The sequence below is a fragment of the Alosa sapidissima genome, chromosome 17 (genome assembly GCF_018492685.1).
Source record: "Alosa sapidissima isolate fAloSap1 chromosome 17, fAloSap1.pri, whole genome shotgun sequence".
Classification (NCBI taxonomy): domain Eukaryota; kingdom Metazoa; phylum Chordata; class Actinopteri; order Clupeiformes; family Clupeidae; genus Alosa; species Alosa sapidissima.
In genome coordinates this window covers 7,484,078-7,507,684 of record NC_055973.1, presented here as the reverse complement: position 1 = coordinate 7,507,684, position 23,607 = coordinate 7,484,078, and the positions used below count along the sequence as shown (strand labels likewise).

At 40.4% G+C, this 23,607-nt stretch overlaps 1 long non-coding RNA gene across 1 annotated transcript; it reads right to left on the bottom strand.

The window, feature by feature from the left end:
• Positions 1–20,552: 20,552 nt before the first annotated feature.
• Positions 20,553–22,506, bottom strand: LOC121688388. The gene is made up of 2 exons (XR_006024572.1): positions 22,016–22,506; positions 20,553–20,832 (listed from the first exon to the last, which is right to left on the bottom strand). It is a non-coding gene; the product is annotated as an uncharacterized LOC121688388 (long non-coding RNA).
• Positions 22,507–23,607: the final 1,101 nt, after the last annotated feature.

The following is a 23,607-nucleotide window of genomic DNA, read 5'->3' as shown; positions in this document are numbered from 1 at the left end:
ATTCCCCGGTATTAACTGGCTGCGGTTATTACCCTCTCTATGAGATGTCTCTGTTGAGAGTGCTTTATGAGATTCTGCTCCCACCAGGGAGCGAGACGGGGGCCGTGGCCGCCGCCTGTCATCCGCGGCTTTATAATAGCTTCAGCTGGGAAATACACAATGCCATGGATTATTGATAGAGCCATATCTGTAGTTTTGCTGACAAATTTGAGGCCCTCATAGACAGCCACGTATAATCCTGAAAAATATCTCTGCTAATATGTTTGTTCCATACACTTCTCGATTCTGTGTGCGTGTGTGCGTGTGTGTGTGTGTGTGTGTGTGTGTGTGTGCTAAGGTATAGCTGTGTGTGTGTGTGTGTGTGTGTGTGTGTGTGTGTATATTTTATTGTGCTGGTTGTGGATGCATGCTGGGCGGGTGGGTCTTTTGCACTTCCTCTCTGATGACAAATGAACAGTCACAAGGTGATTGCTCTGCTGCACACATGATTGTCTGCAAAGGAAACACTTGAATTTCTCCTTGACATTTTTGGAAACAGACTTATCTTGAGGCTTTCAGCCTTGAGCATAAACATTCTGAATAAACTGCTAACTTTGTCCAATACAGGAAATAATTCTGTCCTTTTATGCTGAAAGCGAATGTGCAGTTATAAAATCTAAAGTGAAGGAACATGGGGCATTTGGACCCATATGTGGTCGAGATGCTACCACTTGCACAACAGCTCCTGTTAGCTGGAAATATCACCTGGGTCGAAAAGTAAATTCAGCTAACAGTCAATGGGCAAACTTTCCAGGTTTATTTTTGATGCAAACTGTAAGGCAAGTGAATAACACAGTTTTTGGGTCTATAGTTGTATAAATGTAAGTGTGTATGACATCGTGTTGAGTTAGCTATGGTCCTGAACAAGATGTATGTATAATCGATAACCTGACATGTCAGCAAATATGCTTCATTCTTTCACATATTAGTCCATGTCCCCTAAAGAAAGGAAAGGTGTAATATGGCGATAGGTGTGAAAAGGCAGTATCGGGCTGATGGGGTCTAGAGTGACCATGTACTCACTCTTAGCCTGATGCCATAGTGACATGGCAAGTGAAGATGTTTCAGTATATTTGTTTCCATGGCTCACTGCCTAACAAGAGTACAAATTGCATAGTGGATGCTGGTGAATTCGTCAGTATCAGTTTCACTGTAGATCTAGTTGGACGGCTGCCTAATTGGTTTCGTTTAGGCCAATTCTACTTGATTTCTTCTATGTTTTTGCTGCCGCTGCCTTGCGTCTGTGCAAGAAAGCACAGTAATGACCTAGATTTTATCGTTTATGCATAGCCACATCTTCCTCTTCTTCTTCTTTCTTTTTCTTTCTTCTTTCTTTCAGAAGACATATCAAACAAATCAAATGGTGTGATATATTAAATACACCCCTGTGTGTCGGTCGCGCGTCTGTTCTCATTGAGCTCTCCTCTCTCTGTCCACTCTGGCTTGCTGAAGAGAGAAAGCCCAACAATTTAGCACAACTGAAGTCCAGGCTGTTTCTTAGGGTGACCACCTGCTAATAAGCCCAAGGGGGGACCAGGGGTATGTTTCTGAGGGACAATGTGGGACACTGCCTGGCGCAGCGGTGCCCCCACCTCACAGGCAGACTCACTGATAGTGGTTTACCCATTTCTAGCACATACCACCTTACATGGTATATTAATAATGCCCTATTCCCCTAAAAATGTGTAATTGCTGATGTATGCTCATGAATAGGCCAACCAATGTGTATTTTTTTTTATAAATAATCATAATTGAACATTCAATGAATTGACAGATGCACTTCCACTTACGATTTACTTTAGCTATTTAATTTTATTTATTTTTCATTACAATTTATTCACTTTAAATAAATTATAATTTAAAATTGTAGTATTAACAGGGACCAACAGGAATTGTAGTTGCTCAACACAGGAGCAGTTGAAAAAAAAAAAAAGTCTCCAGAGGTTCTCGGAACGAGAAGGGGGAGGAAGGATGGTGAACTTGCATGTTAGTAAAGGCATGCGCAGGGGAAAAAAAACTGTTCAGTGTTCTGGGTAACGTTAATGTTCGCTATAATGTATGATAAAGCCACATTTAGGTTTGACTTCCTCCGCATTTACGTTGTTGTATGGAATAAAATAATACTGTATTTGTAAATAACAGACTTTATTTTGTTGTAGCCTATATGTGCTTTGGGGATATTTCAGCCACCACTTGGCCTAACGTAGGCTACCGCAGTGGATAACTAACGTTAACGTTAACACTTTCAAATATGGCTAATGAAATCTCTGATAACAACTCAATCCACAGCAATGAAATGTATGCTTTGTGTGGTAATGATAGGTAGATGGTTGGTAGCCTATGTGTAGGCTACTGCTAGGTCCATATGATTTCCAGTGAATACAAACATCATCAATACAAACATCAACACTGCTCAAGTAAATTAAATGTGTGTAGGCCTAATCAGTCGCGTATGTAACTCTTCTCGACTTATACTTCGTTAAATTAAAAACACAGTCTCAATTTGCGGGATGCATGAATTGGGATTCAAACGCTGTGCGCGCACGCGCTACGCGGACGGGTGGTTACCCTACTGTTTCTATTTATGGCCGTTAGCAAAGCACAACGCAACGGCTGTCCCCGGTAAGGTAACGGGGGTTAGGAAAGGAACACCAAGCCACATATAATTTGCAGCCTCTGCTGCTGTCAGCTGAGAAGTTCATGATTCACAGATCTGATGGGGGGCACTTCTGAAGTGCTTATTAGTCATGGCGTGTGGACCTCTCTGCCCAGCATAGCTGAAGCTAATGCAAGTGACTAAAGTCATAAACTGTGCCCCCTTCTGCTGTAAGGGTGCAGTCTGGTGTATCACGTTAGATGTGTGTTGTGTGTGTGTGTGTGTGTGTGTGTGTGTGCGCATGTATGTAGAGGTGTTGATTGGGGGGGGGGGGGGGGGGGCTTTATTTTTAGCCCTCTCTTTGTGTAGTCTTGTGTAGGCCTATAAAGGCTACTTTGTTCTTGTTGTGTTTTCTTATGAAATATATTTATTTTTTTATTAATTTATCAATTTGTTTTCACATAATTCACCATGTAAGCATTTTTTAGGTTATTTTCTCAATTTTTGAAAAAATCTCAAAATTGCTAGCGGTGCTTCTGCCTATTTTGTCTATGTCATGTCTACACACTCATCTGTGTTTGCCTCTGTGTGTGCGTGTTTCTCTACATCTGTTAATGTTTACATCTGTTTTTGTGTCACTCTGTCTGTATCTGTGTTTATGTCTATGGCTCTTTGTAGGAATGTGTGTGTGTGTGTGTGTGTGTGGGAGAGAGAAAGAGACAAAAAGTGGGGGAGTGTGATGAGTGTGTGTGAGAGAAAGAGAGAGAGAGCGAGAGAGAGAGAGAGAGAGAGAGTGTGCGTAGTGAGCAGAGGCGGACAGAGTACACAGCTTCATTACTTGAATAAAAGTACAGATACCCTTTGCTAAATTTTACTCAAGTACAAGTAAAAGTACAACAGTCAGATGTCTACTTAAGTAAAAGTACTGAAGTACTTGTTTTTAAAAGTACTTGAGTATCAAGAGTACAAGAGTAGCCTACATTTTCTAAATATTGCATTACTACTGCCACAGTGCATTTATGTACAGAAACGGCCTACATGGAGTTATGAAAAATGTTAATACCTTGGAGAATGTAAAAGGAATTGAAAGTAAAATCAAGTCATTTTCATCTTTTTACCATGTTGCCAGGGATGGGCAGTATTTCTAATATATGTATATAAAATACGTATTTCAAATACAAAATACTATTTTGTAATTGAAACACTCGAAGCGAAAACTGGAAGCACATTCCATGGAGTTGACTTTGGCGGAAAGCTGAAGGTGATTGCTGATAGGCTGTCCGAATCAGTGGCGCCTGCACAATCCAATCACGTTTGAGAGGGAAACAACAAAATCCGAGATTTTTCCTTTTTTTTAGAAGAAGTAACGGGTACTCACGGTTATGGATAGAAATTTAGTGGAGTAAAGAGTACAATATTTGCCTCTCAAATGTACTTGAGTAAAGTCATAAGTACTCCCCAAAAATGATACTCGAGTAAAGTACAGATCCCTCAAAATTGTACTCAAGTACTGTACTCAGGTAAATGTACTCCGTTACTGTCCGGCTCTGGTAGTGAGTGTGTGTGTGTGGTGTGTGTGTGTGTGTGTGTGTGTGTGTGTGGTGTGTGCATGCGTGCGTGCGTGCCTGCATGTGTGGGTGTGTTGCTCCTCATTGCACTCATTGTACTGTATTACAATACCGAGCCATGATGAGCCGCAGCGTTCAGGGTCTTCCCACAGTCCTCCCACTACAGTGGAGACAAGAGGCTGGGGGGCTGCAGAGATGCTGGGGGTGCACACCAAGTGGAAGTAATTGGCGGGAGCATTAACTCGCCTTCTGTTGTACAGGAGGGGAACGTACACGCGTTGCTGCACGTGCCGGTCAATGTGCGGCGGGCCCATCTCCGGCACTGGCAAGCGCACCGGCAGCCGCGCCTCCGAATTAGCTTACACCGGTAGAATTCCTCCCCACCTGGGAATAGTGTGCAAGCTTCATCCTAGCTAAAGCAGAGAGTGTAATTACAAACAGCCAGTTGTCACCATGGGCACAATTAAAAACTTTGCAGACTACATTGTTTGATTGCAAATTGAATAAGCTACCAAGGGGTGGGGGAGCTGTTATTTTGTTAATTACTGAGACAGACATGCTAAACAAGTATTAACGGGGCCATTTGCTTACAAAGACCATATTACCGTTGTTGCCCCAGAGGAGCTGAGGATTCCTGTTCTAAATATAACATTGCAACAGTACAATATAATCTACATTGATGAAGAAAGTGTTCACGCGGTGAGTGTCACATGATATGAAATGTACGGTCACTGAGCCTATTTATTACTTTGCAAAATAGTGCAGGTTAAACAGTATGAATACTTATTAAAGTCTTACATTCAAGCCACAATAAAACCTGTTCTGTTCTATTTTATGAGCCTCTTACTTTGTAAATATAATACTTTGTGATATTTTGTCCAAAATACTGTGTAAAAACCAATGTATAATACATTTATAATAAGTCATTACTTTCACCTATGAATAGGATGGGGATAGGAGTAATGATTTGGGGTTTTAATGCACAGATTATCAGTGTTGTTAGTCATACACAATGTGGGCTATCATGCACTACAGGCTATTGTTACAGTCTATCATGGCACAGGTTTTGCTACAAATACTACAAATTAACTCGTTCTCAAGCCAAGGCATGAGGCTTTACAAAAGCTTGACATTTCAGTGACAATAAACGCTAAAAATAGATACACTACCAGTCAAAAGTGTGGAGACACTTTTATAGACATTCCACTCCATTATAGACAGAATACCAGCTGAGATCATTTGCATTGTTTTTTTTAACTCAGGGCAGCAGTTTTCAGATTACATTATGTGCTTACATAATTCCAAAAAGGTTCTCCAATGTTTTCTCAGTTAGCCTTTTAAAATTATCAGATTAGTAAACATTATGTGCCTTTGGAACCTTGGATGAATGGTTACCAGTGTTGGGAAAGTTGACTTTCTACATGAACTACTTCAAAGTTCAGTTCACACATTTTAAAATGAATTAGTTCAGTTCTAACCTGACCCTCGCCAGATGAATTTCGTTCCGCTTAGCTCCGCCTAGCTTCACTCACATCCATCTGGGACCTCTTCCATTGAGAGTGATTTCTGCAACCGACTTTATGGTTCAGCCAATCAGGACGCAGGGCGGGAGTTTCATAGATGTAACGTAGTGGAGAAGCGACCGTGAGACTGTTATCAGCGTCACGGGTTGGCTTCGATGTGAGTGGTTGAAGTAGCACGTCAATAGATGACGGACAAGTGGCTTATTCAATCATATGCAAGCATTTTTTGATTAGGCCCAGCCTTCTAAAACACCATTCCAATGGATCGGTTCCAGATGGATGAGTGGAGCTAGGCGGAGCGAAATTCATCTGGCGAGGGTCAGGTTAGTTCAGTTCATAGTTCATAATTCAAAATTTCACAGTTCCAAAAATGAACTAGTTCATAGTTCTTTTTTTCCATATGTTGCTGCGAGCTATTATTTTTCGGCTGTGATTGGCTTAAAGGTGAAAGCTGGGCTTTCCACTTTACTTGAAAGTCCTGCATCCTGATAAAGTTCCCTTGGCCTTTAGAAATTAAGCCCCACATCATCACTAATTGATGAATTGAAACTAAGAGATTGGCATCAGTTTATTTCAGTTAGCCTAATAGCTGGTTTGATTTGCATTGAGAGATGATCTTATGGAAAGTACACCATGCCAATCTCTAGGTATGATGAAGGGCTATTTTAATGCCAAAGGCCAAGAGAACTTTATCAGGATGCATAGTATCCTGGATCCATGAAATAACTGGCCTTTAAAAATAAAAAATCCTGCCTGCCTCTATGGGAATTTAACATAGGGGTGTGTATACTTATCTCCAAAAGATGATTCCCCCCTCTTTTTAGTCAACATTAGCATGGGTTCACATACTTTTTCTAGCCACTGTACCTTGAAAGGCTAGCTGGGTGCTTCAGTTCAATTTTCTTTTTGAAAGCTGACGGGCAAAGTTTGCACAGAAATGTAAGATTGTTCTCATCCTTACCGATCTTGTCATAAAACTTGTTTAAATGATCATATGACGCCTCCTTGCTGCTTTGTCGCCTCCATTCTGCCATGCTGCCTTTTGTTTTGATGACGCATGCGGTGATGCGACACTGGTGGCTGGTGTTGCCAGATTGGGTGTTTTTTCCGCTACATACCTGTTTACGGTGTGTTTTAGCCGGTTTTTTCGCCTGGAAGGCTCTAGAGAAATCTGGCACCCTATTGAACGAAGTTAAGCTGAGAGAGCGTGCTGATCACAGACACCCGAATGAATGAGTTCACAGTAACATTCTTCAGGCAGTAATACAGTACGTTCAGTTCACGTTCGCCCAAAATACTATCGTTCAATGAACGCACTCAGGCACAACACTGATGGTTACTGATAATGGGCAATGTAGATATTGCATTAAAGATCAGCCATTTCTTTCTACAACAGTCGAGAACCCTTCGAGAACCCTTCAACAGTCGAGAACAGTCGAGAACCCAGCAAAAAAAACTGCTGCCCTGATTAAAAAAAACAATGCAAATGATCTCAGCTGGTATTCTGTCTATAATGGAGTGGAATGGACATTTCTAAGTGTCTCCAAACTTTTGACTAGTAGTGTATATTGTGTCATATTGATTATGTTATGTTATATTATGATACATGACTGATCCTTTAACTGAATTTAAATCCGTTTTCTCAATTATTCAACACTACCTCTAATTTGACCCATGAACTTGTCAATTGTAATATTACATACTCAGACAGCACAGTGAATCACACACACACACACACACACACACACTCACACTCACACACACACTAAGAAGGGAAGTCACTGCCATGAAAAAAAAACGACAGAAGAAAGACAGAAAAGGAGATTTAATAAAAAAAACAGTGTGAGTTGACTTCAGGTGGTGTTTGGCCGTGGTGGTCTTAGTCAGTGCCCTGACCACAGCAGCCCGTGTCTTACTCAGGCCCTGAGCTCGCTCGCCTGAGCGGACCACAAGAGTATTCTGACTGAGCCTGACTCGGGCTTGATTAAAGCAAGGCCAGAGGCTAGGAGCTGTCCACATCTTTTTATGAACCGCCGTTTCTTGACCTTTCTGCTTAGCAAAGACTCCTGAGAAGCAGGACTTTACACAACTCGACATGTTGCCAGGTCACTAAACACAGCGTTTGGGGAACAGACGGGGGGAGATGTGGGAGCACCTCAAAACATTTCCCCGTCAGCGAGAGGAGTACCTTCCTTTTATTTTCTCACGAGCCACGACTGTTTGTTTGTTATTGTTTTATTTGTTCCACAGTGCAGAAGTCTTTTGTTCTACATGAAACAGACGTGGCAGAATATATAGATGAGAGTGTTCTAGAAACACAGAGATTCTTTTGAATTGCAAAATAAAAAAATAAAAAAATAATCATGATGTTGAGTTCTGACACTTCGGTACTATGTAATTAGCTTTTTTGCAAACTTTTTAGTTTGATTCCTATTTTTACAGTTTCCATTTAATGGCGTGAATCTTTCTGCTCAAAGAAAACGTGATATATGTGAACAACAAGCAGATTGTTTTGTAACAATAAAACAGTTAAGACTTTTGATCAGTTGAGAAATGGTTTGGCTAGCTTTGCATTTGCCACAAATATAAAGAGGACGTGCTTCACTCACAAGGCAATTATATTGAAGAAATAGAGATAAATATATAAATTCTAAAAATACCTCAATTAAATCATCCTCACCCAGTGCTTATATTTATGCAGGCATCTAAGCACCTTCTGCCAGGAGAGGGACATTAAAACAGAGTTTGGAGCAACTGTCTGGCATTGTTCTCAGAAGAGCCTCCACATGCCAAGTCCAGCGTGCAGTCACAGATGCCACCCGTTCATGCCAATCCAGCCATGCCCACCTGAAACCCTCCATCTCGCCGTCTCATCACTGCCACCATCGGCCACTTGGCCCAGATTTAATAGAGATTCTTTTTATGGCTTTCTCAAACCTGCCACCAACACCACCTCCATAACCAGCACTGACACACACACACACACATGCATGTGCACACACACACACACACACACACACCACCTCTATAACCAGCACTGACACACATACACACACGCACGTACAGTACGCACACACACACCACATCTCCAGCACTGATAATGTGATGACAGCTGTTAATGACTGTCTTAAGGCTAGAGAAACACGCGTGCACACACACACACACACACTAGTTCTGGAAAAACAGCACTGCCATCACGCTGTGTGATGAGTGACGTCACCGGCTTTCATTTAGACCTTTTTAGAAGAAATACCAACAATGGTACAAGCTACAAGCAACAATGCTCTCTCCACTCAAGGATGTAAAAACAAGCAGATTCCTCACAGTCTGTTGTAGTAAAATCCTTTTTAAGGTATTTATAAAAAAACATACTTTGGTTCAGCAATCCAGTTAGCTATGTGTAGTTACACTCCGATCTTGCTACACAGATTTACTGGACTCTGATGCACCACCTGAGAGGACATTCTGTGTTGCAGATATTTGTCACCATAAGCTTATATATTAGTTCATAGTACCAAACACAGACTGAAACTATATCAAAATCAGAACAAACATACGGCTGACATAGAAAACAGCCTCACATACGTGATAAGCCCCTTTCCAGTTCCTTTGGGTGATTTTTAGTGAAGCACTAAAAAATCAATACACCACGAGCACTACACTTGCTCAGATAATTGCTACAGAATGCAGGAGGCTTGCATTCCTTCATTCATGGCACAGACGGCTTGTCATTCCAAGAAAAAAAAAACAGAAAAAAGGATCCGTAATCCCTCGACCCTGGGACTCTCCTTAGTGAAACGGAGAGAAGGCCCGGGGATGATGAAGGGTCTGAGATGTTCAGAGGCTTTGTGTTATGCTTCAGCACTGCAACATATAGAATGAGGCATTTCTAGAAAAATACCTAGATTAACATATCCTGTCCTTGACAGGATGGATAGATAGATAGATAGATAGATAGATAGATACATACATACATACATACATACATACATACATACATACATATATACAGTAGTATCAGTATCTTGCATGTCAATAGAGTGTCTACTTTTTACATACCGTACACACCTCTGATGTAGTCATCAAATGCAATGTGACAAACGCACTAACCCAAGCCTCACAGTATATGAGTGTATACCAGGCACAGAATGTGTGTGTGTGTGTGTGTGTGTGTGCGTGTGCATATGGTGGGTGGGGTGGCTAATAGCAGGGGGACAGTCATGTGCCAAGTTAGTGTTATTTTCCTAACATCTTCATGGGAATCATTCCTATGGCTAGAACTGGCATGAGGCATGGAAAATAGCTTCGCGCTTTTGACAAGTCTTTTACTCATATCACACTAAACAGTTTTCCCCATTGTAGTAATACTAGTAAATTACAGTGTAAAACACCAACTTTCACTGTGTGACATTAATTGATGAAGCTTCATTAGAATGATGCAGCATATCAGCATCATCAGAGTATGAACACACACACATACACACACACACACACACACACAAAAGACCAGACTATGAAGTTGCTAACATACACAGACACAGGACAAATCCTGAACCATCGCTAACACACACACACACACACACACAGAGGCAGACAGTAGCTTTGGCCAGCGTTAATGAACAGTTTCCCACTGCTCCCATTATGCACATAAAGTATAACTCATGGACCCTCCCCGGGTCTCTGTAATTTGCAAACAGCTGTTGTTGAGAAACACACTCCCCTGGTTTCCTCGGCTTTGTTTCCTTGGTGTGTCCCCGGAGATACTCACATAATATTTTGTTGGGGAAGCTGGGGAATGAGAAGACAAAATGGGGCAGTGTCCGTGTGTGTGTGTGTGCGTGCATGTGTGTGTGTGTGTGTGTGTGTGTGTGTGTCCACACTTGTGTGCAGGTGTGACCGTGCGGGTGTGGGTGGGTTGGGGGTCTTTGTTTTCACAATCAAAACATTTGAAACAATAAAAAAAAAACAGACAAGTTCTGGTCTTGGTCACGGTGTGTGTGTGCACAGAGACACTCATCTGAGGCCTGCCGGTGTGCATCCTCACATTTGGGGAAATCAGGTAGTTAACAGCAGCACTGTTGTCTTGAGTACCTGGCCGCGTCTATTGTGCCGCGTCTGCTGTGGTGTGGATTTCTCTGATGCATTAGGGCCAAATTGGTTTGAAAATCTCCAGAACTGTCAGATGAAATTGCACAAGAAATATTACCTGACCCAAAATTGTGTCAATATCTTTCATTTTGTTTGCACAGTGAACTCACATGTATTAGGACTTGTATAATGTCCTTTGGCCTCTTTGAACAGTCAGGGTATGTTCAGACTAAGCATCATATTCACAGCTGCCGGCGTTTTACATTATAATCCTGTGGACCATGTTTTCAAAAAAGGCTTCGTTTTTTTTTTTTAAACGTGATCACGGCTGTCTTTTTCTGCAGCTCAGAGCTGTTTTAAAAGTTGATAAATATTCAACTTCTAACGGAGAAACGCCATACGTCACGCTGATTACCGAGACCTGTGGTTTCCCATGACAACAAGTAAAAAATGGAGAAGGTGACAGAACACCGTTTGAACCGTCAGAACACATTTTGTAACCACACATAACGTCGCTTCCGGCTGCATTTTGGAACAAAACGATGGCATATATTTTTTTTTCAAACTGAAAAAGTGGTCTGCAAAACTTCTTTTGTCAGAAGTCTCCCTTAGTACCCTTAGTTTTGCTTTTTTTTACTAGAGCACAAGTGGACTGTCCTTCGAAGAACTGAATAATAGTAAGAGATTATAAATAGTATTACTTAAATGCCCTGTACTTCTCAGTCTGGTCCACAAAAGTGGATGATTCAACTGCCATTTTGGATTATGCTGAAGTAGTTAGTTGTTTAGGCTTGAATGGGAAATGGCTTATGGAGTGAAGTTGTGGTTTCTGTTGTGTACATGTAACCTGCGTTGTAGACAAGCTCAGTCCTGTACCTGAATCGGATTTGAGGCAGGCGAGCTAGAAAGGAGATTAAAACCCATGGGTGCCAGCATCTCTCGCTAGCATGCATCTCTTAAAGTGTTGGGGAGTGTATCACTGTATCTACTGACCACATTCAAATATAATTACACATTGTTCAGAGTATGGCAGCATGATAATCCATACACAGATGTTGGTTACACTTTACTTGACAGTATCTACATAAGAGTGACTTGTAACCCACCAATGTAATAACTTCCCACCAACGTAATAAACCACAAACGTAATAAAAATCAGCACAAAATCAGCACGTTTCAAACAGAAAGAAACCCACAGTTCGCAGGACATCAGTATCCCTGTTGTTGAGGAAAGTTCTAGCACTGAGGCAGAAAGAGAGGCCAGTCAGCCAAGGAGGGAGAAGATTAATGGTCATAGGCCTGGGGTTAGATGGCCAGGCGCAGCAGAATGTAGAATGTGGGAAGATGTTCAATGTGGTAATATGGTGGCAGCATGGAGGGGAGTGTCTCCAGGACGCTGGTTTCACTGTTAAGGTGTCGTGGGCCTAACTTAACGAAACATCGGTGAATGAGGGTGCCCACTTGATAACCCCAATGACATGCCGCATACTATATACTGCTGTTGGATGGGCCATTTGTCTTGTGCTTGTGACCATTTGTTGGCGGATTTGCGGGTAGTGTGCTTTTTAAAGTTAAACTTGAGCAGGGGCTTCTGAATGTGTTTTTACCTTGGATTTTACCCTGGATTTTGGCACAAGGGATTTTAACATCTAATCCTGTGTATTAATGTAATGCTGAAGCTAGCGTAGGCTAGTGACTGCTGTGAATAGGGCAGCTGGCAACTAGGGAAAGCCCTTGTGACAGCACGGAAAGACGGCTGACAGGAGGAAATAGACCCCGCCGGGGCTACAATGGGTTAGCAGCTCATTGTGGCAGTAGCCCAGGCTTTACTAAGCTATGGGCTGCACCCTACCAAGCTACAGTACGACATAATGAAAAAATACCCCTAGAGTCAGCGAGAGCAGGGGCGGAAGATGACTCACTTGTGATAGATATGGTTACTGACCCTGGAACGAATTTGATTATGAGTAAGGAAAACATGTTTGTGGAAGCCACTAGTTCAGAGAAAACTGAGAAAAAGCTGCAGATGTGTGTGTGTGGTTGGCAGAAGGTCTAAAGAGCCTGAAAATTCATCAAGGGAAAAAGAAGCGCTTGGTAGAGGGAACACAGGGTCCCCGCATTGATAGCTATTTCTTAAGAAGTGCATCAAGTCAGTCGGTTGAAGTTCAGCGACAGGAAGAAACCCACAGTTCGCAGGACATCAGTACCCCTGTTGTTGAGGAAAGTTCTAGCACTAGCTGGCTTCTTGCGGGTAGTGTGCCATCATGGGACTGCAATGGGACAAAAACCTGCCGATTAAAGTACAACCAAACAAAGCTACAGCGACGGCGCAAGTCATTAAAAACGTTAAAGGAAGCTGTGCCCATGCAATGGTCTGGTACAGTTGACACAGAGCATTTTAGTCCAAGAAGATTTTACCCAACCCAAAACTAATTGCAACAGAAAATTTTTTGAAATCCATGTGGTGGAACATTGTCAAAATTGGCATCACTTGTGCATCTAGGTCAAAGGCCAAAAATGTTATTTATGGCAGTTATACTAAACTTATTGTACATTGTGATATGCTAATTATGTCATTTTTTCCATAAAAGGATGTATCTTGGTACACTTGTACAGTTTGGATTTTCAGATATAAATCCATTTTCAAAAACCCTAAAGGTCGCTGAAGTAACCAGGGACGTATACAGTTGAAAATAGCGAGCACCCCCCACCCCCCCATAGTGATAATTGCACTAATGGACATTAGAGGGTGAAGGGAATGTGGGGTTGGCTATGGCCTCCAGATTTCTTGCTGAGATGGTTGGACAATGTGGGAGTCAGCAAAAGAGCTTTGAATGGCAGGCAGCATTGAAAATATGTTTCTGCAGTGGTCTTTGACTTGTATTATTATGACCGCCGCGCTAACAAAGTGGCGGTCATATAGGTTTAGTCAGATTTTTTTTTCTTTCGGATTTTTTTTTTCCTTCAATGAATTTCTGTCAACGATTTCCAGGACACTTTGATCCGTTGCCCACCTGCTGCACTGGGGCCCCCAAAAGGAGGTAGGCCAGACACAGTTTTCTGTGAATATCTTGAGAATTTCTCCAGTGTAACTTGCTCTATACCAGACCTAATGCAAAACATAAAAACATTTCTACATAAATAGCAGTCACATACCCTGAAAATTAACGTTATTATGACCGCCGCGCAGCGAAGCGGCGGTCATATAGGTTTAGTCAGATTTTGTTTTTTTTTTTGTTTTTTTTTTTGTTTTTTTCTTTTTCGCATGCCCAAATTTCCGTCAATGATTCCCGGGACACTGAAAGACCGGGGTACACGAAACTTGGTGGACATGTAACCCCACATGGATAGCATGGAACCATCGTTTTTCGTTTTGATCTGTAGCCCCCCCGCTGGACTGGACCCCCCAAAAGGAGGGTAGGGCAGACACTGTTTTCTGTGAATATCTCGAAAACCGTAGGGTTTAGGACGACCATTTTTTTTTTTGTATGTTGATCTCAAGGGGCCATGTCAACCCATTCCATAACCACTCATTTCATGTATAGCGCCACCTAGTTAAACACAAAAAAGTAAAAATGAGGTGGTGTAATTGAAGGTATCTGTGACTTAACATAGTCAAAACTGCACAAAATTGGAAGTGTAGGATCATTATGACACCCTCTGTATGCATGCCAAGTTTTGTGGAATTCCGTTCATGGGGGGCCACACAATAAATTAATTTATGTTATTATACACCAACTGGCCTGTAGGTGGCCGGAGACAGTTTTCTGTGAATATCTCGAGAACCGTAGGGCCTAGGAGGTCCACCTTTTTTTTGTATGTTGGTCTTAAGGGGGCATGTCAACCCATCCCATTACCACTTATTTCATGTATAGCGCCACCTAGTTAAAAATTAAAAAGCAAAAAATTAGGTGTTTTCATCACAATATCTCTGGCTGACAAGGTCAAAACTGCACGAAATTAAAAGTGTAGGATCATTATGACACCCTCCGAATGCATGCCAAGTTTTGTGTACTTTCGGTCAATGGGGGCCCTACAATAAAATAACTTATGTGTACATTTAGTGACGTACACCAACAAGGATTCCCGGGACACTGAAAGACCGGGGTACACAAAACTTGGTGGGCATGTACCCCCACATGGATAGCATGGAACCGTCATTTTTCGTTTTGATCTGCAGCCCCCCCGCTGGACTGGACCCCCCGAAAGGAGGGTAGGGCAGACACAGTTCTCTGTGGGCAGACACAGTTCTCTTTTATGGTATGTTGGTCTCAAGGGCCCACATCAACCTGGCTCATAATCACTCATTTGTGATTTGCACCCCCCCCCCCCCCGGTAAAAAATGAAAATGCAATATTATTCTGCTTTAATCGCCCCTATCTTCAGTTAAGATGTTCAGAACAGCACCAGATTTTATGTGTATGATTGACCTGGCATTCTCTGGGGGTATGCCAAGTTTCGTAGAATTTCATCCATGGGGGGGGTCTAAAAAAATTAGGTTATGTGTACATTTAGTGACTGTACACTCATTGGCCTGTAAATGGCAGTGCACACATATAAACATGCACACACACAGGCACCCACATACTATCGGTATTAGAACGGCCGATACATAATTACAAATTCAGTAGGATCAAAAGAAAGCCAAAATAAATATTCATCATCATCATCATGGCTGCATTTTCAGTATTGGCGATAAGTAGTCGTTTGTCCACTAGATGGCGCATCGTTGCAGTGAGACGTAATTTTGTTGGAAGTTAAAAGTGGGTTGGGGAAAAACAATGGACACTTCCTACAAGGACTGTAATTTACCGCAGCGAACATCTAATAAGGACAGGACGATGTTCACATGAAGTGTAATTCCCATTTCTTCTTGAAGCCGAAATAAATCTGAGGATGTTTATCGGACATGCTTGGTTTTTACTGCAGGTACGTTAATCTTGTAATATCAATAAGGACCTAGGTAATGTTGCCGTTAGCGTTGGTTGAGTGATGGAGACCCATTTGATTGATTGCATTTGTAGAAAACTATAAATGCGGTTATACCAAACAAATTGATAGCAGCACTGTTTGTATCTTTCGACTGTCATTTATTGCACGTGCTACAAAATCATTCTGTGCAATGGAAGATTTACCAACGTTACACCGGTCTGATACAGTTTTGCCTATACATGCGTGAGACTGAGACGCCTGTTTATTTTGTTTTAAGTGCGTGCAGGGTGTGAGAGGGGAATCGATGTGCTTTGATTCCAGCTTGGTAGTTGTAGTCTGTGAAATTAAAAAGCATGTGTGTGTGAAGTATCCAAACAATGACACCTTCATTTCATTATGGCTGCTTTTAGCAACACACCTACTAGCTACTGTGTAGTGGGTCCCATTTAGAAGTGGCTACTTCATTCGCGCTTTCCTTGACTCATGGAGCTGCGTGAATGTTATTACAACTTTTCGCCACGATATGGCAGTTTAAGTCCGCTTGATACTGTAAGTCGTAAGCCATTGGTTTCCAAAGGAGATTTTATTTGTGTCGCCAGCATAGCCTATTGACAATTTATGTTGTAAATAGGCCTACCTTATAATCCTACCTGTAGCTTAGGGAAGCTAACAGCTTTGTATTAGGATCTAGTTTGTTAGTTACAGTTTTGTCATAACTCCCTAATGCATTTTTGCATTTAGAATAGCCAGAGCGTGTATATCTCAATCTGAAAATTAAACAATATCGGGTGCCTATGGACTAGGCTGGGTGAACCCAGCCTGATCTGCCCGCTATTTATTTTTTGATTTCTTAAAAGATTGAGCTTGGTCTGATGAAAGCCAGACTAGCCATGGACCTCAGTTACACAATGCAAGGGAACATGAATCAGCCTATATTTGCACGAACAATAACGGACAAAAGCTCTTCAACTTTGACCCGTTAAAATGTGTATGAACAGTCTAGCGACGCATTTCATCAAGGCCCATTTGGACATGTCAGTTATTTGCACCACTGGTTAGATGTAAAACAGCATTTCGTTTCAGACTACTGTTACTTAATTTGTGCATTAACAATAACGTTTCAGACTACTGTTACTTAATTTGTGCATTGACAATAAAGTATTACATGAACTAAAGATGACTAAAATCTTATGTAGAAGAAGAAACATTCACAAAAAATCCATCCATCCAAAAATGACCTTTGTTTTTGATAGCTGTTGAAAACGGCATGGAACTGACAGAGATGTTTTTGTTTATAAATACATAATAAATAAATAAATAAATAACATTATGCTGATACCTTTTGCTTTTCCCAAATACAATGTAGCCTACAGGTGTAAGTGACCTTTCATCAATCCAGTTGCAATGGATGAACTGTGATGAACTGCCCTACTTGTGATTGTTTAGAGATTTTAAAGGTTTTATAACAATGCTACATCTTCTTTGGCTATTCTACAATCTATTCACCTTTTCAGCACCAGTAGGCTACTTTCTGTGCAGCCGCACACACACACTCAGGCATGCCAAACAAGCATACACAAAAGTTTCAAGAGTGGGAGATGGAGTAAAATATAGAGACAAATTGAAGTGTGATTTATTTTCGCGGAATGGATGTACAGGACTGAGCGGCGGTCATATTTTGTACCGCTATGCGGTACATCTAGTTTATATTCCCTTTGCATATGTTAGGGTAGACTTCAAACGTTTTTGAATTTGAGCTTACAGTTCTGTCACTATTCTGTGTCCGTGATACCTCGAAATTAGGCTGCTGTCTGTTAGGCAATTTATTGTAGTCTGCTAACCCATATGCACAAAACATAATTTCTGAAATGATTTCTATATTTATAACATGAGATATGTCTCCATGTAGGGTAGTGTCAAATAGTGAAGTGATAGCAGGTAGATCATGTAGGCCTACATGTCACATGAGCCACACATGTGAGGGGCGCTGCTTCTTCTGTCCCCCCCAAACTGCATTAAAATGGTGTGTTTAGCAATCAGAATTTCAAATATTTTTCGGGGGAGACACTCCCGGACACCAATATAGTCCGCACCCCTCTCAGAAAATACTTACAACGTCCCTGTAGGGAGTTATTTATAATTTGGCCAGATTGTTTCATTTTCCTATCCCACAACCCCCACACTTTTAAAAAGCTTGATACGCCTCTGACCATCACAGCGCCATCGACTGGCCTGGCATATGCACTACAGGGCTTTCTGTTGGTTTCACCTCTTCATGTGGATGCAAGTCTTTTTTTTGCCAGTGTTATTAAAGGTGTCAAAGCAGTAAGAAAAAATATACCTGTTGGTTTCGTGTGGACGTAGCCTAAATGTGTAAGTTGATTTTGTTGTTGGATGCGAACATACAATGACTAACATAAAAAGAAAAACTTGTGAAAAAGATGTGGTCATGAAGATATAGCCTACAGCTGGAAACAGTGGTTGTGGATATGTATCCAAAACAAGAGCCTATGATGTTAAAGGAGTGGAAGCAATAACTTCTAACACAGTAGGCTAATATGTTCGTGCAGCACAATCACATGAAAATCAACACAATCAACCCAATTACCCTATGGATCATAATACTATGCAATAGCCTAGCTGACCGGGCTACAGTGTAGCCTACTGCCACAGCTCTGCAGGGTCCAAATGTAAAACCAAACAGAAGTCGCAGCATGCTTGCCGAAAACACAGTTGTGCAAACTATCTGTTTAAAAAGATGTCTTTATCATTACACAACTTTTCCAGCCTTTTGTTGCCCTTGTCCCAAATTTGTTGAAACGTGTTGCTGGCATCAAATTCAAAATGGGCTAATATTTTCGATAAAATAGTCAAATTTCTCTCCTTCAACAAATGATATGTTGTCTTTGAACTATTCTCAATTAAATATAGTGTTGATATGAGTTGTAAATCATAGCATTCTTTTTTATTCCCAATTAATTATGTCCCAACTTTTTTGGAATTCAGGTTGTATAGACCCTTTCAACAATAAAAACAAAAACAATGCTTGAACGTTCTATTTGGGCCCCAATCTACTTCCTCTGCATTAAGATAACATATGGAATGTTAAAAAGGAAGTCTTGTGGGGCCAACTATGATGCTGATAATGGAACTCTCTTGAAAGGGTCCATATGTGCGAATGGGTTAGCACAAACTTAGCTGTTGGTGAACGGAGATGCAGATCACTAATTCATTTCTTTCAGATCAGATTCCAAAAATAATTCAGTGGAAATGCATGGATTCCAGTTGCTGCTACTGGAAGAAACTGGAATCCATGCATTTCCACTGAATTATTTTTGGAATCTGATCCCTTATCATACCTGTTCATTCTTACTCATTGCTCGACTTATCGTGACTAAATTCAAGATGGCTGCAAACGTTAAACTTCGTGAAGATACTGTCTGTATAAATCGTCTTGTAAGTAAACTACCAGTGCTTTTTCAAAGTTCTCAATGTCTCGTTTTAAATGTCAGGGCCCTAGGAAGTCTACCAATGAAGTGTGGAGATACATTGAGCCTCGTAAATGGGTGTAAAACAGTGATTTATTTGCATGGCTAGCCCAATGCCGAAGCACCACTACTGAAAAAGTTGTTGGTAGCATCGGCTAACTAGCGCCAGATTTTGGAGTGCAGGGGACAAGTCGAGATGGGCTATGAGACATACGTTCACACTCGGTATCATGTTTCGATACACTTTAGGTCAATATCACACCGGAATTCTCCTTTAAACTTTGTTAATTGATTCAGTTGAGCTAAAAGAACCATTACATGTAGCTTCTTTGCATGTTGTATGTTAAAAAAAATGCATCCAATTGTTTACAACTATTGACGATGGCTGTTAAATAAAATTCCCAAAAGTGACATTTTCCTCTTATCTTTTCTTAAGCTGTGTATTTACATGTTTTGGTGTAGGCTTAGAATTCATTTTGCAGGTTTATAAGTAAATTTTACATTATAACTTGATTATTAAAACATAAAAATATAGCATATTATGAATAGATTTTATGTATAATATACAGAACAACTCCATTTAAAATGCAAAGTTTTACTGTTGCACTACCATTTTAAACTATTTCTTTGTTTGATATTTCCCTGTAAATTTGATCATTTATTGATGCACAATAAGCAATTATCACATGTGAAAAATACAGGGAATGGTCTATTTATATACATCACAGTTATGCGAAATTAACAAAAAAACATTGTAGACTTAACAGTTTTTAATGGGATTCATCCGTTCATTCATTCATTGTAAATCAATTTACATATTTTGTCAGTAAAGTTATTTACTGTGCTGCTGTATTTTTTACAGGAATACTCTGGTAACCACAGCTGCCAGCATTTTCCTGTAAAAACTACAGGTTTTTTTTTACAGTGTACACATATTGTTTTTAAATTCATTAGTAGGCCCACATGCATATTTTACTAATCCCCAGACAGCATGTGTGTAACTTAAATCATAAGACATTTGTCATGGTGCACATGGCTTATGGTGGAGCAATGGGGAGACCACACCAAAAGTGAATTTGAACAAAAAGTAATTTATTACATACATTTGGTGGAAAAAGTTACAAAGTAAGAGGGAAACCAAGTATGTAGTGCAAGTCAGCATTTGTAGAAAAAAATGAGAGCCACTGCAACACTGTCCACTCTGTTTCTCATGTGTCAAAGTGAATGAATAATTGCCATTAGCAACTTACTGCCAATGCAATTACAACATATTTATAAAATACACATTTTAATAAACATAATAATAATTAGGCAAGAATTACTCAAATGTGTGGTCTTTTTATTTCACAAAATAAAACCACAATTGATGTCTGGGCCAGGAGGTTCCTCTTTTTGCTGGCATTGGTGAGCAGGTTCAATGCATATCCTCTCCTCCAAGCTGGCTTGGTTGTGCAGGTGTTTCAGTCCAGTCCTCTTCTCAGGCATCTTCTTTCTGTAGCCTGTAACTGCCTATACAGGTATTTCTTTTCGATGGCCATCCCTTCATGGTCCTTGCTTCATGGTCAAGGCTGTGATTACTCATTCTTCTCTCTCTCCTTCTAAAATAATGAAGATTAGATTAGATTCAACTTTATTGTCATTGTGTAGAGTACAAATACAGGGACAACGAAATGCAGTTTGCGTCTAACCAGAAGTGCAAAAAAGCAGAAAAGTGCAATGTGACACACAGTATAGACAGGTGGTGCAGTATAAGCAGTAGAAGACATATAGTGCAGTGTAGACAGTAGTATACAGTTAAGAAAGTGGTATGGTTTACAGTAATATAAATTAAATATAAATATGTGCAATGTATTAGCAGTAGCCTTATAAGAGCAGGATAGATATGGATATGCAGTGTGAACAGTGTATGAATATCATGTACAGACATGTGCAGTGTAGTCGCAGTAACATTATAAGGCTAACAAAAATAATACAATATAGATATACAGTATGCAGTATATTAACAGTAATATTATAAGAATATATATACAGAATATAACAGAATAAATTTGGATATTCAGTATGAACCGTAGACAGATATGTGCAGTATAGTAACAGTCAACATTATAAGTAAGTGTATGCACATTAAGAACAGTAAAGAGCTGTAGAATATAGATGTATAAGTGTAATTGCACTATGCATATTTTTACGTATAAATAGAATACTATGGATGGTATAGGGTAGTGTAATTGAAGATAAAAACATGTTAATAAATCATAGGGCTTAATTATACCACATATAATATTCTTATAATATATTCCACATCCACATAATCTTTATTTACACCATGCTCACTGGAGGACTGAAGGCATGAGCTCACTTGTAGCAAGTGTGTAATAAAAAACCTAAGATTAAACGTAAGGCATAGGCTACCAGCTTGCCAGCCAGCATTGATTATGGGCAGTCTGGATGGATGGATTGATAGACAAATACTTTATTCATCCTGAGGGAATTTTAACTAGGCTATTTCATTCAAAACCAAGACATATTTGCCCTTTCTTGTTTGTCAAATAGTCTAACACGAACTAAGAAACTATATTTCTAATTCAAACAGTTTAGATTGTCCTAAAAACATTAAGCTATCTGCTAATGTCAACACGACTAGCAAACAACAAAAGTCACCAAATAACAAGCATTGCAAATGTTACGGTCATGCACACATTGTGGAATTGCTGATAGGCCTAATAACGCCGTAATAACCAGAATAATTTGCAATTGCAACAAATAAAATGACTTTATTACCTGAGCTGATCCACGAGCTTCTGGTGTGGTAGTTCTGCTGCTCCGCATCCAGATCCAGATGTAACGTTACGTTAGCAAGTTGAGTGAGTCGATCTTCCGTAGTAAAACAAAAAAATACGTTTAAAACCTACCAACCAAACCACTGTAAAGCCTATATGTAATGTCTATGAGAAAATGTTCAAATATAAAATCGGTGCCTGAACGGCAGAAGTATTACACTGAACGTAGGTTGGTAGGCCTATTCCTGTAACGCAAAGCGTGCCGTCAAGCAAGCCATCAACCCCTTGTTGCTGAAGGACTCCTTCGCACGTTTACCGCAGTAGGATTCGGTGGTCACAAAGCATAGACGTCACAAAGGGGTAAATGGATCGTCCAGCGACAGCAACAGTCATAGCAACGACGCCAACATTCTATGAGAAACATTTTAATGTGAGATCGGAACGTGATTATTACATCATCCGGAACTTTTTCGCAAGCCGGAACAAATTGTTCATGACAGGTCCATAAAAATGTTGGCAACTAAATATTCCATTTGATGTCATAATGCACTTAAGCAGACATACCAGAGCCCTAGAGAGACTTCGCCAAACATGCTATTATGTCTTTATGCACATTTCTGAATGTGAACAAGTGAAACATAAGTTAGAAGGGTAGAAACAGTGCAGCTTTACTGCTTGTCCTCCAGTAAGAAAAGGTAGAAACACTATGGGCGCATTCACATCTGCTTGGCCTCCAGTAAGAGAAGGTAGAAACACTATGGGTGCATTCACAACTGTGTGGCCCCCAGTAAAAAGGTGATGAAAATAACAAAAGGTAGAAAAACAATTATTGCCTATGCAGTAATCTTCTTGGCCCCCACTAAAGGTGTTAAACTACAGTATAAAAAACTACAATATAAAAAAAATATTTTTGCCATGGCGAGATTAAACTCGACATGTTGACTTTAAAGTCGCCACGTCGACATTAAACTCGACATTTCGAGAATAAAGTTGAAATGTAATGTCGACTTTAATCTCGACGTGTCGACTTTAAAGTCGACATGCTGACATTAAACTCGCAATAGGCCCTACTCTTTAAACATAGCCTACACAGTTTAAGCTACGTAGCCTACACTAATACACAATATGTTACATAAAAGAAAAATGGGCTTCAAATAGGTGTTATTTCAGATTGCTAGATTGCAGATATTCAGATAGATTGCGTCTTGTCTGTTAACTACTCATTGCCGTCATCGTGAAGTGCTGTCTCGCGGTTATGGAAATACCATGCACTATGCCGTTTAGGATAAATAGCTAGACAAATATATGTATCCAATGATATAATGTTTCTATACAAAATGTTATTTCACTCTGTTTTACGTGGTTAAGGCCACTGCACATGCAAATAATTGCCCTTCATGACCCACAGGCCGTCACTCTCCAGGATAACATGGCAAAACTCATTTTTCTAAAACTGCTTTTCCATGTCTCACCTGCAGTACGTATATGAGGCTAGAAACACATAGCCTAAGCATATATACTATTTTGATCCCGTGAGAGAATATATGTGCATGCACTTTATTTATGCACTTTGTGTGCATATGTGTGCATGTA